The sequence below is a fragment of the Mus pahari genome, chromosome X (genome assembly GCF_900095145.1).
Source record: "Mus pahari chromosome X, PAHARI_EIJ_v1.1, whole genome shotgun sequence".
Taxonomy (NCBI): Eukaryota; Metazoa; Chordata; class Mammalia; order Rodentia; family Muridae; genus Mus; species Mus pahari.
In genome coordinates, this window is record NC_034613.1 from 37,736,804 (window position 1) to 37,754,828 (window position 18,025).

Below are 18,025 nucleotides of genomic sequence, written 5' to 3' on the forward strand. Positions count from 1 at the left end.
ATACAATATGTCATTACTGTGAGCTCAGACTTGGCAGCCAGCCTTGAGGTCTCAAAGGTTCCCTCCCATTCATTAGTGCCTTTGGAAAATCCACTTACCCTCTTGCTTTATCTCGGTTTTCTTTATTCCTCTATGCTATTGGCATTGCCTACCACATCACATTGTAAATATGAAGTAAACTAGCATATGTGAAGCCCTTAGAAGTGGTACCTGGCACGGGGGAAGTCCTGTGCAAATAAGTAAAGATCTTGAGAGCTTGCCTCACAGGTCTCAAAGATGCCTTCAGCACACAGTGTTAGTTGAAAAACAGCATGTTCCTGGACAGACCACGCCAGCACAGTTCTCACGAAAGAGTTCCTTTAGTGAAAGGGGGAAGAAGCAAGGTAGAGAAAGAGAGAGAAGGGTTGGGGTCTCCGTCTTTTATCTGGGCCATGACATAGGTAACCCAGATAATGACTCACACGGGTGATATGGGTAAGGCATACTCAGGGAGTATGTGGTGGTTGCTGTGACAACAGACACAGGTGGGTCCCTGTCACTTAGGGATGACACAGGATTCAGAGGCTAGCTGTAACAGCTTCTGATGCTAACATAAAGCAAGTTCTCAGCCTGTGTTACTAAACCTACTATTCCACAAAAAGCCCAAATCTGGTCACTGAAGTTTCATCCCACAAATGAGGGCTTGGGATTGCATCTGGTCATTAAGATTCTGTCAGCAAAGGGATGATAAGCTGAATGTTGGAGAAATAGGGTTCTTTCATTCCAGCTTTGGCTCCTAGCCAATATGGGGATGCTGGGAATGCATATTTATAGTCTACGTTCTATTTTCGTATAGTAGCCAATATGTGGATTTTTGTACTGTGGCACCCCACTAATACCCATCTTTACCCCAAAGGGCACTTTTCCCTAGAATTCTCCCTCTCAGCTGCCACACATCACTTCAAACCTCAAATTCTTACTGACTTGGTATATGACTCCAGTCTGACAAACTTCAAGGTATCATTCTTCTCAGAAGCATATTCTATATTCCATTTTTAAAATGTTTTAAAGCAAGTTATAACTTTAACCTGCAAAAGATTTCTCTTTCTGAGAAAAAAAATTAGGCACTTTTGGTGAAGGTAGCAAACTGAAGGGACTAGATTTGGAAAAGACCTTCCATAGTACCTATTGGATTCAATCCCTTTTAAACAAATATATATTGACACTATATGCTAAATTCTTCTCTTCAGAAATGAGAATGGGCTAATGCCCTGGCACTTTTTGTTTATATTCTACTGGTGAATAATATAACTGAGAAAATATAATTTAGATTACATGAGCAATATGAAGGGAATTTGTTTAGCACAGTAATAGGTATGAAGAGAATTAGTTTAGCAAGGTAATATGTAAGAGCTATAGGAATCAGGATGATTAAAAGTGTGAGTCAGGCATGGAAAAAATAATTTCAAATTCAAACACAAATTCAAAGACCATCTAATGGAAATTAATTTGAAATTTTAGAAGGACAGAAACAAACACATGGAAAAATTGTGTGGAACTGTGCAAAAAATTAAGAAACCAGAGATTAAAACAGAGTCTGGAACAAGAGATTAACAAAGAGCTCTGTAAGCAAAGAGAAGATTTGAAATTAAATCCAACTGGAACTCTTAGGAAGACTTTTAAATAGAATCAACAATTTGTTTTACCTTCTTTAAAGAACAACACTATCAATATGATAGGAAATACAACTGGGAGACAGGTCATATAAGACGCTTCTAATGTAATATTGGCCATATAATACAACCACTCTGGAAATCAATTTGGTAGTTCCTCAGAAAATTGGACATAATTCTACCAGAAGATCCAGCAATATCTCTCCTGGGCATATGCCTGACATACAGAAATGGATGGTCACAGTCATCCATTAGACAGAGCACAGGGTCCCCAAAGAGCACATATACCCAGAAGATGCTGCAACTTGTAATAAGGACACATGCTCCACTATGTTCATAACATCCTTATTTATAAGAAGCAGGAAAGAACACAGATGTCCCTCAACAGAAGAATGGATACAGAAAACGTGGTACATTTACACAATGCAGTACTACTCGGCTATTAAAAACAATGAATTCATCAAATTCTTAGACTAATTGATGGATCTGGAGGANATCATCCTAAGTGAGGTAACCAATCACAAAAGAACACACATGATATGCACTCACTGATAAGTGGATATTAGCCCAGATGCTCAGAATCCCCAAGATACAATTTGCAAAACACATGAAACTCAAGAAGAAGGAAGAACAAAGTGTGGATGCTTCAGTCTTTCTTAGAAGGGGGAACAAAATACCAATGGAAAGAGTTACAGAGACAAAGTTCAGAGCTGAGGCAGAAGGAAGGACCATCCATAGACTGCCCCACCTGGGGATCCATCCCCTAAACTACCACTAACCCAGACACTGTTGCAGATGCCAACAAAATCTTGTTGATGCTCACAGTTATCCGTTAGACAGAGCACAGGGTCCCCAATGAAGGAGCTAGAGAAAGTACCCAAGGAGCTGAAGGGGTTTGCAGCCCTGTAGGAGGAACAATATGAACTAACCAGTAACCCCAGAGCTCCCTAGGACTAAACTGCCAATCAAAGAAAACAAACGGAAGAACTCGTTTCTCTAGCTGCATATGTAGCAGAGGATGGCCTAGTCCATCATCAATGGGAGAAGAGGCTCTTGGTCCTATGAAGGTTCTATATCCCAAGATAGGGGAATGCCTAGGCCAGGAAGCTGGAGTAGGTGAGCAGGGGGAGGGAGAAAAGGATATGGGATTTTCAAAGGGGAAACTAGGAAAGGGGATAACATTTGAAATGTAAATAAAGAAAATATCTAATAAAAATATTAGTTCATATTTCATATTGCTTCAAAGGGTGAGTGGAGGAAAAAGATTCTGGGAAAGGTATAACTCAACTTGAGAACTTCATCTTTATAAAATATTTGTCCCAATTTCATATATATATTATAAGGTTCTTTGATCATATCCTCTGTTATTCTCGTATCTCCTTCTCTGTCTTAAAATGCCCCCTCTTCTTTCCAACAAATCCCTTCCTACTTCCATTGCTCTATTGATTTTTTTTGTAACTCACTGTAATCCATTAGAGTTGTTTGCATGAGCATTGGTGATTAAATCACTAAGGCTTATTACTCCTTTCCCCCTAAGCAACTATCTACCTCTCTGTAGAAAGTCAAGGAGGGGTGAGTCCTTATGTGCTCCTCCCCTCATTGTGAAGGAATTCACTCTTGTGCAGGTCTTGTGTGAGTAACTACTGCTACTGTGATTTCCTTCAGGGGTACCCCAGTTACACTATCTACAGCTGATACCATTCACAGCCCTCCTTCCCATTTTCAAACACATATATAAATTTCAATATTTCCATCTTCTCTTCCATAATGAGCATTCACCTTGGAGAATATATAGATGTTCTATTTAGAACTGAGCATTCACTGGTCACGTAATTTCAGCATTTTGCCCATTTATGAGTTTCTCCATTAACTACTGCTACTGCAAAATGAAGTTTCTCTAAGAGCAAGAGAGATTGATCACTAAGAGCTCTTGCTGCTCTTCCTGAAGATTTGGGATCCATTGCTCTCTTCTGTCTTCTGTAGGCACTGCACACCTATGGTGCATGTACATACATCAATGCAAATCTTACACTCATAAAATGCAAATAAATTAACCTTTTAAAAGCAAGTTTCTTTGACCAATGTTGAGAGGATGACTAACATATGTGTATAAATAAAAACACCTAGAAAGCAGTCTGACACTATGTATACTTTAGCCTCATTATTGTGTGTGTGGAGAGGTGTGTGAAAAGTAAAGCTAGTTCCCTAAAGCACTAGCATTCTTTCCTTATATTACTATTGCACTGACTCTCCCACATGTCCTAAGTAACATCTTACAAGGCACTTTTCTATGTTTGAAATATGAGATACTTGGGGGTTTTATTAACCACAATAAAACAACTTAATTTTTATTCATTTGTAATTATTTTATAGATGATAATATATTTTATGTTCTATAGAGACAAGTTCATTATTGCTATTGTTCATAGAACAGCTGTGAGTGATGAAGGAGGTATGTTCTTGAACTCTATCCTAGAACTACCAAAGTGAGAAACTTTGAAAATGAAAATTTCATACTTTCATCTTCGACAAGTTCTTGAAGAAGTTCTGATACTTAATCAAGTCCAATGTTTTGAATGTTCTTGAACATACTCTAGTCAATCTAGAATACTCTTCCTTGATATCTATGTAGAAATTCCACACATGCCTTAAGGCTGAACTCAAATATGAACTCTGTCATAAAAGTCCACCAGTTTAGTTTTCTGTCACTTAAGCAAATATTATCTCTCCTATTTCTATGAGTATAGAGTAGAATAAAGGAAAATGTCACCACTGGAGTATAAGGGACTTACAATAGCTATAGGAAAATAGCTAATCAGCTCTAATCTTATTCAGCAGCCTTTATTTTAGGACAGCAGAATCAGACTTATGAAGCTGCATTAGGTTTAAGTTACTACCACCAGAAACTTGAGAGAAACAATTAAAAGGAGACAGGGTTTGTTTTGCTCATGAATTCATTTCACTACCTTGTCCCAAGGAAAGGCAAAACATTGTAGCTAAAAGAATTCATTATACCAAAACTGCTGTCCTAATAAAAGACAGGAAGAAAGAGGAGAAGGAAGATGTCTTAGTCAGGGTTTCTATTCCTGCACAAACATCATGACCAAGAAGCAGTTGGGGAGAAAAGGGTTTATTCAGCTTACATTTCCACATTGCTGGTCATCACTAAAGGAAGTCAGGACTGGAACTGGTACATCCACTACAGTAGTGACACGCATGACAGACCAAAAGCCTGGATGCAGTCCTGAGGAGAACAGTCTCCTGGAACTGTGGCATCCCCTATCATTCTAGACTTCCTTTTTCATGCTCCAATTTTGTCCTTGCGAATGGATCTGTGTGCTTCCTTTCAGTATTGTTTTGTTATAGGTGCCACCAAGCAATGACTTGCCAAATACCTAAGCAAAATTGAACTTTGCCTCCTGGCCTTCACCAATGCCCTAGGTAGTCATTGAGCCAACCATGGGCTTGGAGTTCAGTAAGAATGTTGCCTATTCAGTGACATTCAGAATTGCCTCTAGTATTGTAAGAGAGATAGTGAAAGAAATCAGGTTTTACTATCTACTATATAGAGTTAGAAATCTCAGGGCAAGTTTAGCGAAGTAAGTTTAGAATTCTTTTTATAGTTATGTATGGCAGACTATATTACTTATTAGTAGAAAGTCCCCCACACTATCACTTAGAATAAAAGCCAAATTGCTCCCATATACAGGAATTTACAATGGTTTAGGAAGTAGATTGGGCTGTGGTTTTAGAGTATTGCATTATTCATGAGAAGGTTAGCTAGACTAGAACTCTTTAATTAGAACCATGACTTGGGTGTGAAAGCCCTTGCACCAGGAGTGTAAAGACCTCACACCTGGCTTCTAAGATTATAGCTGACCTTAGAGCTGACTTTGTCTCCATAGTTTTATTGCCCAGTTCCTGCTAGTCTTTGTGTTTGCATTCCTCTGTTTTGTGTAAGAGTCATTAAGCATCCGGTAATCTCATTTGTGCCTTACCAATGTGTCATCTAACTTCCCTATATTCTTCTGTATAAAAAGTTTGATGCTCGATTTGACAAATTACACTCAGATTCAACATGCTCTCTCATGTCCTATCTGTTTGTCATTCTCCAACTCCTTTGCCAGTCTGTAACCAGAGACCCGTTCCACAGAGATAGGAGACCCAAAAAAGAGGTCTGTCTGTAGCATGGAACTCAAGCAGGTCAAAAAGCAGGAGCTGATGCAGAAACCATGGAGGGATTTTCTTTACTGGCTTGCTTCCTCTGACTTGCTCAGCCTGCTCTCTTATAGAACCAAGACTACCAGCCCAGAGATGGCACCACCCCCAAGGGGACCTCCCACCTTGATCACTAATTGAGAAAATGCTTTACAGCTGGATTTCATNGAGGCATTTCCCCAACTGAAGCTCCTTTCTCTGTGATAACTCCAGCCTGTGCCAAGTTGACACAAAACTAGCCAGTACAGAAGACAAAGAGGAAATGAAGAGCAGAAGGAAGAGAAGGAAGAAGAAGAAGGGAGTAGGAGGCAGAAGAGGAGTAGGTATCAAAGGAGGAAAGAAAGAAGGGAGAGAATGAGTCTTCCTATCAGGACCCAAACCTTAATAACACATTCAGATATGAATTAATCAGTAGACTAAATCCCTTGAAGTTGTCAGCATCCTCAACATCTAATCACTTCTAGTAGCACCATTAGGCAAGGATAAAGTCTTCAATATATGTTATTTGTTGAGCATATATATTTCTATCACAACAGGTTTTCTTAATTTCTAAAACATTCCAGACTAAAGAAAATCCTAGGAGTTATAATTCATTTTGCTTGCCCATACTTTATGAAAGTCTAAGAGAATTTTATCAAGGTTATCTGCATAGAAACGCTCTGAACTAACTTGGTCATGCTCCCCTTTGTGGATTTTCTTTAACATACACTGTTGGTCCTAGTGTCTAACATACTGAATCAGATTATCACAGGACATAGTCTATGATATTTTCCCTACTTCCATTAATGGGGGATAATGTCATCTCATTATACTCATTGACTGTTATTAGGATAAAATATACAACAGAAAAAAAAACTAAAATTATACTTGCACATGCGAAAAAGTAACAAAGTGAGAATGTACAAGGACAAAATTTCAAAGAAAAAATGTAGAGAAATATTTATATAATAAAAGATAGTTTTGAAAAAATCATAGCCAATGTATACTAAATCTAGAGGATATCGTCCTTAGTGAGGTAACCCAATCACAAAAGAAGTCACTAGATATGCACTCACTGATCAGTGGATATTAGGCCAGAAACTTCGAATATCCAAGATACAATTTGCAAAACACAAGAAAACTAAGAAGAAGGAAGACCAACGTGTAGATATTTCATTCCTCCTTAGAATAGGGAACAAAATATCCATGAAAGGAGTTACAGAGACAAAGTTTGGAGTGAAGATGAAAGGATGGACTATCCAGAGACTACCCTACCCAGGGATCCATCCCATCATCAGCCACCAACCCAGACGCCATTGCATATGCCAGCAAGATTTTGCTGAAGGGACCCTGATAATAGGTGTCTTGTATGAGGCTATGCCATTGCCTGGCAAATACAGAAGTGGATGCTCACAGTCATCTATAGGATGGAACACACGGCCCCTAATGGAGGAGCTAGAGAAAGCATCCAAGGAGCTGAAGGGGTCTGCAACCGTATAGATGGAACAACAATATGTACTAACCAGTACCCCCAGAGCTCGTGTTTCTAGCTGCATATGTAGCAGAAGATGGCCTAGTCAGACCTCATTGGGAAGAGATTCCCCTAGGTCTTGCAAACTTTATATCCCCCAATACAGGGGAATGCCAAGGCCAAGAATTGAGAGTGGGTGGGTAGGGGAGCAGGCAGGGAGAGTGTATAGGGAACTTTCAGGATAGCATTTGAAATGTAAATAAAGAAAATATCTAATAAAAAAGTTGAAAATAAATAGATAAATAAATAAATAAATGCCTTGAAAAAAAAGAAAAAATGATAAGCAATTATATATATATATATATATATATATATATATATATATATATATATATATATATATATTAGGAAGCCTGGAAACTATCTAGGCATATGTGTCAAAATATTTAAAATACCTATAAAACAGAAGAAACTTTTAAAATACCATTAAACCAGAAGAAATTAGAAGAAAAAATGGTAAAAAACAGCATCAACAACCTGTTTATCAAAACAAAGAACTGTAGAAAGTGAGCACATGACTGTTCCAACGTACTGTGTAGGAGAAAAGTTTTATGGTAGATATGAGTAGGAATATAGCCATAGGCATTTTGAAGAGGGCAGTGGTGGTGCATGCCTTTAGTCCCAGCACTCGGGAGGCTGAGGCAGGCAGATTTCTGAGTTTGAAGCCAGCCTGGTCTGCAAAGTGAGTTCCAGGACAGCCAGGTCTATACAGAGAAACCCTGTCTTGAAAAACCAAAAAAGAAAAAAGAAAAAAAAAAGAAAAAAAAAAGAGTCTAGAGCAGGGAGAGAAAGTAGTAGACTAAACATGGCCAGCAGATTGCACTGGGAAATGAGAGGAGAGAGAGGGTGAGAGTAAGAGAGGGGAACAAAAGGAGACAAAAAGACAGATGACCAAAAGAACACATGGACATGGCAGGGTTACATAGAAAGAGAAACTGAGGAAATCAAGGAAGCCCATGAGCTGGAAACAGAGTAGGGACGAATGAGAAGAACCTAGAAGATTCAAGAGGTCAGCCTGTGCTAGGGTATGCTAATAGATACCACAGAAAGCCATTTGTCTTTCTTTGGAACTTGACATGAGTGACATTTTTAAAAGTACTGAAATTGGAATTGGAAAGATGGCTCAGTGGTTGAGAAAACATGATCCTCTCACTAAGGTCCTGTATCCAGTGCCAAGCAGTCATTTGGAAGCTCACAATCATCTATAACTACAGTTCCAAGGTATACAACCACGTCTGCATCCATAAGCACACAATCACATGCACACGCACATGCACGGGTGCGCACACTCGTGTGCACACACACACACACACACACAACACACACATATACACACACATACATAAACACATACTCGATCACTCACAAAAATAAATAGCCAGGGTTGCAAAAGAGGATACAATAACTATTTCAGGCATTTAAAGGAAGTAAGGGTAATATGACAGATATGACAGCTACTTTTTTCATTAAGTTAAAAAATGTAGATGAAATAAAAATTAAAAATATTTTAAGACCCTGGTAATGGTCATGATATGTTTGCTCATGGTCACTCTAAGTCTTTTTGGTTTTGATCTTTCAAAAAAGGGTTGCTCGGTGTAACAAAGCCCTGGCTGTCCTTGATTCACTCTATAAACCAGGCTGGCCTCAAACTCACAGAGATCTGCTTGTGTCTGCCTCTCTAGTGCTGGGAACAAAGGTTCGAGCTACCAAACCTGGCATTAAATTCATTTTAAGTCTGGGTCAGAGTCACTTAATATTGTATTGGACCACCTACAATTCACTGGTTGATTCAGTCATTTCCCTTCTTATCGCTAGGTCTCTATTATAAGTTTATTGTCATGACTAGCACACACAAAATATATTCAGATGCTGACTTTTTGTTAATGAGTCATCACTGGGAGAGGACACAGCATCCCTCAATTTTAAACCTTGGAATATCAATACCCATTTCATAATGGCTATTCTGATATCATACAGGGTTTTCCTCTAAAAAATAAGAGGGGTATATATGAGATAATTTACCTGATTTTTATTTCTATACCTATTGTATGATTTTGGTTAATATATATATATATATATATATATATATACACATACACACATATATATGCCATATATATATATATATATATATATATATATATATATATGCCAATGTGTTTATCAGCATCACCATCTCTAATCATAATTCTTTTCCTTCCTGACAATCACATTGCTAACTAGTATCACTGATTCCTCACTGATCAAAAATTTAAAATGTTTAAGTTACAAAGAAGAATTAAAAGTTATTTTTTTAATTCAATAGTTCCTAAATTCTTTAAAGTGAAGCTGTTTATTAAAATGCCATGCTTTGGGTGGGGGCTGGAGTACAGTATTGCAGTGGTTACATAGCAATAGGTAAAGCCCTTGGTTTGACCTACAGTACTGAAAAAAAATTACCATTGATGAATTGGCTATAGGTGGTTTGCATGGAAAAGTATTTATTTAGCTAAACATTTTTCTTGTTATTATTGTATAATTATGCTACATATGCCTTAATTCCTAATCTGCTTATAAAAATGTATGTTCAAGGAAGAAAAAAAAATCTACAGTATTTACAAGATATAACAATTGCCTATTTTTCTCCAAAGGTACACTTGGATTTGTGCTTTTTTAATAATAAAATAACATTGTAACATGCTCAGGGAACCAGCTATTTAAAGGAACCCCTATGGTGAATCCTTCTGTAATGTGAAAAAAAAATTCCCTTGATTTATTTGTTGAATAAATCAAGATTTTCATATTGGAGTTCACCTGCTGAGAAGAACTGTTCTCCCCATTGTCTAGGTCCTCTTGTCTGGCCTTCTGTTCAATATGTGACCTTCTCACAATTCTGTGATTTAGGTGCAACTATTTAGAGAAGTAAACAAGTAGCATTGCATGCTAAGGAGAGGTGATTAGATTGAAGGGCTGCCAGGAACCAGCAGGACAAAAGATAAAAGAGCCTAAGACTCTATGTAGAAGAGAATCAAAGGACAATAGAGGAGGTTGAAAAGCAAAACCACTTCATAGCAGTGAGAACTATACAGACATACATCTATAAGGGACAAGAGGCCTAGACTTGAGCTTCTCTTTATTACCAAATTAAAGAAAGACTTAGAAAATGAGGCAGGGTCAATAGTTTCCTAAATGGCAAAGTGAGCTTGGGAAAGGTATCTATCATCTGAACTGGAGAATGAACCCAGAATTAGGAAATGGAGACCCTTTTCATGACCAAGAATAGTTGTGCAATTCAAATAAAATCCATATACCTAGTAGAATAAAATATGAAACAGTGGTTTGTAAAGAGAATAAGATCCCAAATAAGGCACAAATGTAAAGACGCCAATCAGATTCCACAGATAATGTATATTCCATCATAAATTGATAATCTTAGCATTCCTCTTTGTCTTTGTTTCCTACTATTGCTAATTTATTTTCAATACAATACTTATAAAATTCACAAAATAGAGCAGGAGATGTGGCTCGGCACGTACAATTCTTGCCATCTAAGCATGAATACCTCAGTTTGGATCCCTAGATCCCACATAAAGCTAGATGTGGTAGAGACAAGAGAATCACTGGAAGCTCAGAGGCCATGTAGCCCAGCCTACATAGTGCTAAATAACTGATCTTGTCTCAAGCAAGGTGGAAGGTGAGGACCAGCACCCAAGGTTGTCTCCTATGCACACTGATACATGCACACTTTTACTTGTAAGTACAAACATGCACACATATATACATACATCATGCATCATGAATCATACACCACACACACACATACACACACACAAATGAAAAAAACATGAAATACAATATTAAGCCATGATTCGTTTTTCCATAAATTTAATGCTACAAATTACTTTTGTACACCTTCTACCTGCCCAGAATTATAGAGGACACAAAAATGAATCAACCATAACCCCCAATATAGATGAGATAATAATCCATAAATTAAATAGTGTATGCAAAATGACCCCAATTTGAAGAACAAGCCAAAATCCAATAGATTTCAAAGTCCTAGAAAATTTCCACAGTTATTTTTAATTAATCACAACAGTTCATCAGAAGACAAATGCATAATTCATAGAATTTTAATTTTCTTAAATGACAGGATTATATATCAAACCAATCCATCTGAGAGACAGCTGGAGTCCAGTATCACATTCTCAGGCACAGTCTAGATCAGGGGGAATACATGAAGCAGAGAAAGGTACTAAAAGCTTCTTACACTCAGAAGCCAAACTATTTGTCATTCACACATAGGGAAAAAATAAATGTAGAAAACTAATACCTTGGTAGTCAAGTATAAAACCCTCTTAAAGACACTCCTTTGCCCCATATAATCATGGCATAGCAATAACAAAAAACCTGCATAGATAGAAACAGATTTTTTTCAATAATACTCTCATGTTTCCATCTATATTTTAAACCAGGAATTAATATTAGATGAGTTAACCATGAGAGTTACCTGGTTCTACTTTTTCGATCAACCTTGGAAAATTTTCCATGACCCTCCAAACATTTTTATTTGCCTGGACACATTTTCTTCAATGCGTATTATGCACTTGACATTTTTGTTGTTCTATTTATTCACCTGGATAATATTTATAACCATCGTTTCTGGGTAAAGAGTTTCATTTGTTAAAACAGTGTTTTTTTTTTTTTCCAAATGCTATTTGAGGAATGGAAATTATTTTTTACCCAAAACAATGGTGACAGTAAAGGGCTAAGAGAGACTACTGTGATGCTGACCTGGTGGAAGAGAGCTGTGTGCACAAACTTTCTGACTTTGGCTCTGCATTCTTCTCAGTGCCTTAGTGACTTCCTAAGGGTTTACAGAGTTTTCAGACCAACGGTTATCTTTGCAACTATTACTGCATCAAGGTAAATTCATTATATTAATAACTGGAGAAATCCCCAGAGAAGGAATAATATATTTTTAAAATTTCACAGTTAATTGGATAAAAAAGTAAAATCAACATAATCTGGCTTAGAAAAAAAATTAAAAATAGTTCAAGTTATATTTACTATATAAGAACTAACTATAAGTTTGTAGTCATGGGCCTTTCTATGCCTGCCCGAGTTCCCAAGTAATGACATAAGCTTTTAGCCTTATAGCTAGGCATTGTTTCCCACTAACTCATAACTCAACTATCCCATTTATATTAATTTAAGTTCTGCCACATCACCGATGGCCTCTCCTAAGATTCTTATGTCTGACTTCAGCCCCATCTCGATGGCAAATTTCACACCTCTGACTATCTCCCAGACTTCCTTTCTCTACTGGATGGCCCACCTTCCTATCATGCCTTTTGCTATAGGTCATAGGCATTTTATTTTAGCCAAACATAAGGTGCATTAGGCATGCAAGGAAAGACAGAAACGTATCATACAGTATACATAAAGATCACTCCAATACAAATCTATTAAAATTATTTTATTTTTGTTTAGTTTCATTGGACATTTATATCTAGAAATTCATCCAATTCATTTAGATTTTCCAGTTTGATAGAACACTGAGTTTTTTCAAGACTTCCATATATGAGCATGTTTACTGATAGCTTACTTGAATATAAAATTATTTTATACATAAAATTTCAAGATTTATATTTACATATTTAATATATATATGTATATAAATATACATACACACAGATATATGGGGTGTGGATATGTGTGTGTGTATGTGTGTGCATATATATTTATTTTAGGGATTATCAACATTAGTAGATATGTATGTAGTTTTTTCAAAAGATCTTTAGTGTTAATTATTCCTCCCCAACATTTCCTCTTTCATCATGCTTTCTCATCACCCAATTTCTAAAATATACTCGCCAGACTTTGAGTTTCTTCAATATTTGTTACCAAATCTTAATTTTCATCTCTAGTTTTTAATAAAGCTAGATTCTCTCTGTCTTTAGGTTAATTTGACCAAAAATGTGTCACTCTCATTAAATTGGTTTGTTCTTTTTTGCCAAGGCTTTTAGATTTATCATTAAGTTATTAACTTGATATTTCTCAGGATTTTTGTTGGAGGCACTTAGTGCTATAAGCTTTCCTGTTAAGTAGTCTATTTTCAGTGTTCCTTTTTTTTTTTTAAAGATTTATTTATTTATTATATGTAAGTACACTGTAGCTGTCTTCAGACACTCCAGAAGAGGGCGTCAGATCTTGTTACAGATGGTTATGAGCCACCATGTGGTTGCTGGGATTTGAACTCTGGACCTTCGGAAGAGCAGTCGGGTGCTCTTACCCACTGAGACATCTCACCAGCCCATTTTCTGTGTTCCTTATCACATTAGCATATGATATTTTCTTTTTTTTTTCATGATACTCTGTTTTACTTAGCATAATGCAAGGTTCACTCATGCTGTCATATCTGATGGGATCCTCTCTTTTTTTTTTTTTTTGGTTCTCCCACACCTTTAATTCCATGCATGGCCCTCTCTATATACAGTTCTGGCAGTGATTTAGGGTCTGAGAGCAAGCCCCTCTCATTGGCTTGAACTGAGAGTTCATGGGAAACCCTTTTTTTTCCCATTTTTTTATTTATTATTATTTTCTTTATTTACATTTCAAATGCTATCCCGAAAGTTCCCTATACCCCACCCCTGCCCCTGCTCTATTACCCACCCACTCCCACTACTTGGCCCTGGCCTTCCCCTATGCTGGGTCATATAAANTTTACAAGACCAAGGGGCCTCTCTTCCCAGTGATGGCTGATTAGGCCATCTTCTGCTACAAGCATATGATATTTTCATTCAATCCTAGGAATTTTAAAACTTCCTTCTTAATTTTTACCTTTGATGACTTTCATTCAAATATTGTGTTGTTTGCTTCCTATAAGGTAATATAATTTCTGTAGTTTTTGTTGATGTCAATGCACAGATTTATTTCATATGGCTTGAGAGAATACAGTATATTATTTCAATTTTACTGTATTTGTTGGTACTTTCTTTGTGGTCTAATATGAAGCAGATTTGGATAAAGTTCCATATTCTGCCAAGAATGAGATACAAACAGTATTTAAAACCTGCCTACTTTAAAGTAAAAGTTGGTATTAATGCAAATTTCTAACCAGATTTTTAAAAATAGAAAAGGAGGGAGCATTTACAAAAAGTATTTCCAAAATCATTAATACCATGATACTCCAACTAATAAATAAATAAATAAAATAAATCAAGAAACTTATGGCAATGTCTTTGATAATCATGAACTCAAACATTCTCAATAACTTACTTTCAAGTTGAGTTCAAGAACACAATAAGTTTATCCACCACAATCAAGTAGTCCTCATACCGGAGGTACAGGTATGTTTCAACATAATATCAAACAACAAATGTAATCCACAATATAAACAAATTAAAAGACAGCAATCATGTAATCATCTCATTAGAAGCAGAGAAGACTATTAGCAAAATCTAATATAACTTAATGATAAAAGCCCTGGAGAATCTTGGAAGATAGGGGGCATATTTCAACATAACAAAAGCAGTATATAACAAGCCTAAAGCTCACACTTTATTAAACAAAACTCAAACCTTTACTAAAACAGAAAGACAAGGAAGCCCATTCTTGACCCTCCAGTTTAATATAATACTTGAAGACTTAGAACAATATGGTGAGTGAAAGAGATAAAGCGGATTCAATTAGGAAAAAGAGGCCAAAGTAGACTCCTTTTTTACAACTGTTATGATTCGATATAACAGATCCTAACGATTCCACAGAAAAATCCTAATGCTGATAAATTCACTCAGAAAAATAACATGGTACGAAAATGCACAGAATCAGCAGAGATCCTATACACAAATGACAAACATACTGCAGATGAAATCTCCAGTACCTCATAAATAGAATGTGGTATGGAACTCCTCCAATGCCAGCACTTGAGAGTGAAGAGATATAGTACAAACTGAGGAGGAGGCTAAGAAGAGAAGGAGAACCACTAAAGTTTTATGTGACTCATATAAGAACATTTGAAAAAGCAACCGCCTCCTCACCCAAATTGTAACTATAAAAGGCCACTGGCCTGAAAAGGATGGCTTATTCTAATTCTGAATTCCTTTTTATCTGCCATCTTGGCATTTGGGGAAGAAAGGAAACAGGTACTCTCATTCTGCTTTCCTGTGAGTGTGTCTCTATGAGCCTGGGAAAGAAAATCTTAGAGGAAATTTTGAAAACAGAGTAACTTACCTAAAAAAAAGAAAGAAAGAAAGAAAGAAAGAAAGAAAGAAAGAAAGAAAGAAAGAAAGAAAGAAAGAAAGAAAGAGAAAAGAAAAGAAAAGAAAAGAAAAGAAAAGAAAAGAAAAGAAAAGAAAAAAGAAAAGAAAGAAAAAGAAAAAAATCTGTCTAGGTATTGGTCTATCATTTATCTCTCAAAATCACATTCCCATTTATCTCTGCTTAGGTATATGCCCTCTCTAGTTTGTGGGAGACTCTTGCATATTTTTTCTTCATCTCCTGGAGAAAATAATACTCCTCGATGAAGCAAAGCTACTATTTTCCCTTTTGTGTTAGCTTAATTTTAGGGAGATCTTGAAATTCTTCCCTAGGAGAGCTTGTCAATGACTTCCATTTATGCCACTGTACTACAGCATTTTGAACTATGTGGCCTTACCATGACATTGTCAAGCACGGGCCATGCCTAAAGAGCAATGACATAAAGGAAGCATTACTTTTTCATTTTCTTAAAATCTGTGGATCTTAAAATTTTAGACCTTCTCTGAAAATGTTTGTAGAACTCTTTTCTGCTTTATCACAGGAGTTCACCGAGAACATATGTATTTATAGTGGTTGAATTAAGTAATATTTTACAGCAACTGAAAACAAAGAGAATAGATTTACTTGATCAATTGTAGCACATAGGGATCAAAAAGTTGTAGATAATTCACCTAACATGTATAAATGCTTAAACCACTAGTTTTGAACCCTAGCACCAAAATAAAAGTAGCATGAAAAATTAGGGACAGTGAAATGGCTTAGACGGTAAAGGCACTTGCCTGATAACCTCATAGAGCCTTTATTCTGCTCTGACATCTCTGTCAATGGCCCTCTGCTTATAACACTTTTCTCAGCATTCTTGTCTTTTCCAGATTCTAACACAACAAACCAATAAGCTCTGTTTACAGCATTTGAGGGATTTGGTACACCACCACTGCATACTCTTCTATATTCTATCTCCAATCGAATTCCAAAGACCTGTGAACCACACAATCAAGTTTATCACAGCAATGAGTAAGTACTGATTTCACATATTAGTCAGTTGTCTCTTCACTGTAACAAAATACTTGACAAAAACAACTTACAGTAGAAGGGCTTGGTTTGGCTCACAGTTGGAGGAGCCAATCCACTGTGGTAGAGAAGTCATAGCTGCAGGTACTTGAAGCAGATAATTACAGTGTGTTCACAGTAAAGAAGTTATTCCCAGAGATGAGTTTCCATGGTGATCCTTAATCTTAATAAGTTAGCAATCAGGATTAACCTTTACACCATATTAAATATATTAGCAAAGAATTTGACAGTAGTGCCCCATTAATACTAGCTCACAATGTTGAAAACTAATATTAAGGTTTACAGTCTATCCACAAAAGAACGTTGGAGATGTTGAATAAAGCCAGTCATGCATTAATGAAGTCCTTTAAACTCTCATCCAGCCTCTTCCAAATGCTTTCCCTCATCAGGAAGCAGAAATAGGTCACTGCTAGCAATTGGGAAAGGGATATTTAATGTTCTACTGCATTTTCAAAACTTTAGTAATGCTGATCACTGTCACAGGGTTTATCCTGCATTTAGTACCATCTACTCTACAGGTTTTAAGTCAAATGAGCAATTCATCATCCAAAGGTTGGCTCCCTAATGAGAAGGAAGAAGTATTCAAAATATCACAAATATATATATATATATATATATATATATATATATATATATGCTATTATATATAAATATATCTATATATTTGTGATATTTTGAATTATCCATATTTTATAAAATGTCTTCTAATAAAAAATGAATGAGCATTCAAAATATAATAAGTTAGGCTAAGAGTGAACATAAACAGTGCTAAATTTATTACTATGAGAAGCAAATGTATGCAGATGGCCTGGCAAATGGTAAGGGGAAGGAGGTGTTAGCAGCCTGGAGTGACTTGGAAGTCAGCAAACAAGGAAGGGGCTAATTGGAAAGGAGCCATTTCAAGGATTTACTCTGCTGGCAGGAAACCACGAAATATGGCCCTAACCTCAATTTTGTGTTCCTTATGATTACATTCACTGGGTAGGTAAATCTGCAAAGAGACAAACTGTTTCTTTCAGCTAAATTAGATCACAGGCTAATAAACTTTTTCTGAAATCAGCTAAACAGTAAAGATTTTATCCATTGTGCATTATGACATTATGTAATTTCTTTCAAAAATTGATTTACTTTGGTAATGCATACCCATCCAAGGATAATAAGAAATGAATATATGTGATGATTATGTTCTACAAAACTTTATTTACAAAAACATTCTGCTAGCTGACATTAACTAGTGGGCCACAACTTGGCCACTTTTACTCCCAAAGCTTCCATGTAAATCTGTGACACAAAAAGAACAAGTACGAGTATGTGTCCGAAAGATAGAACCTTG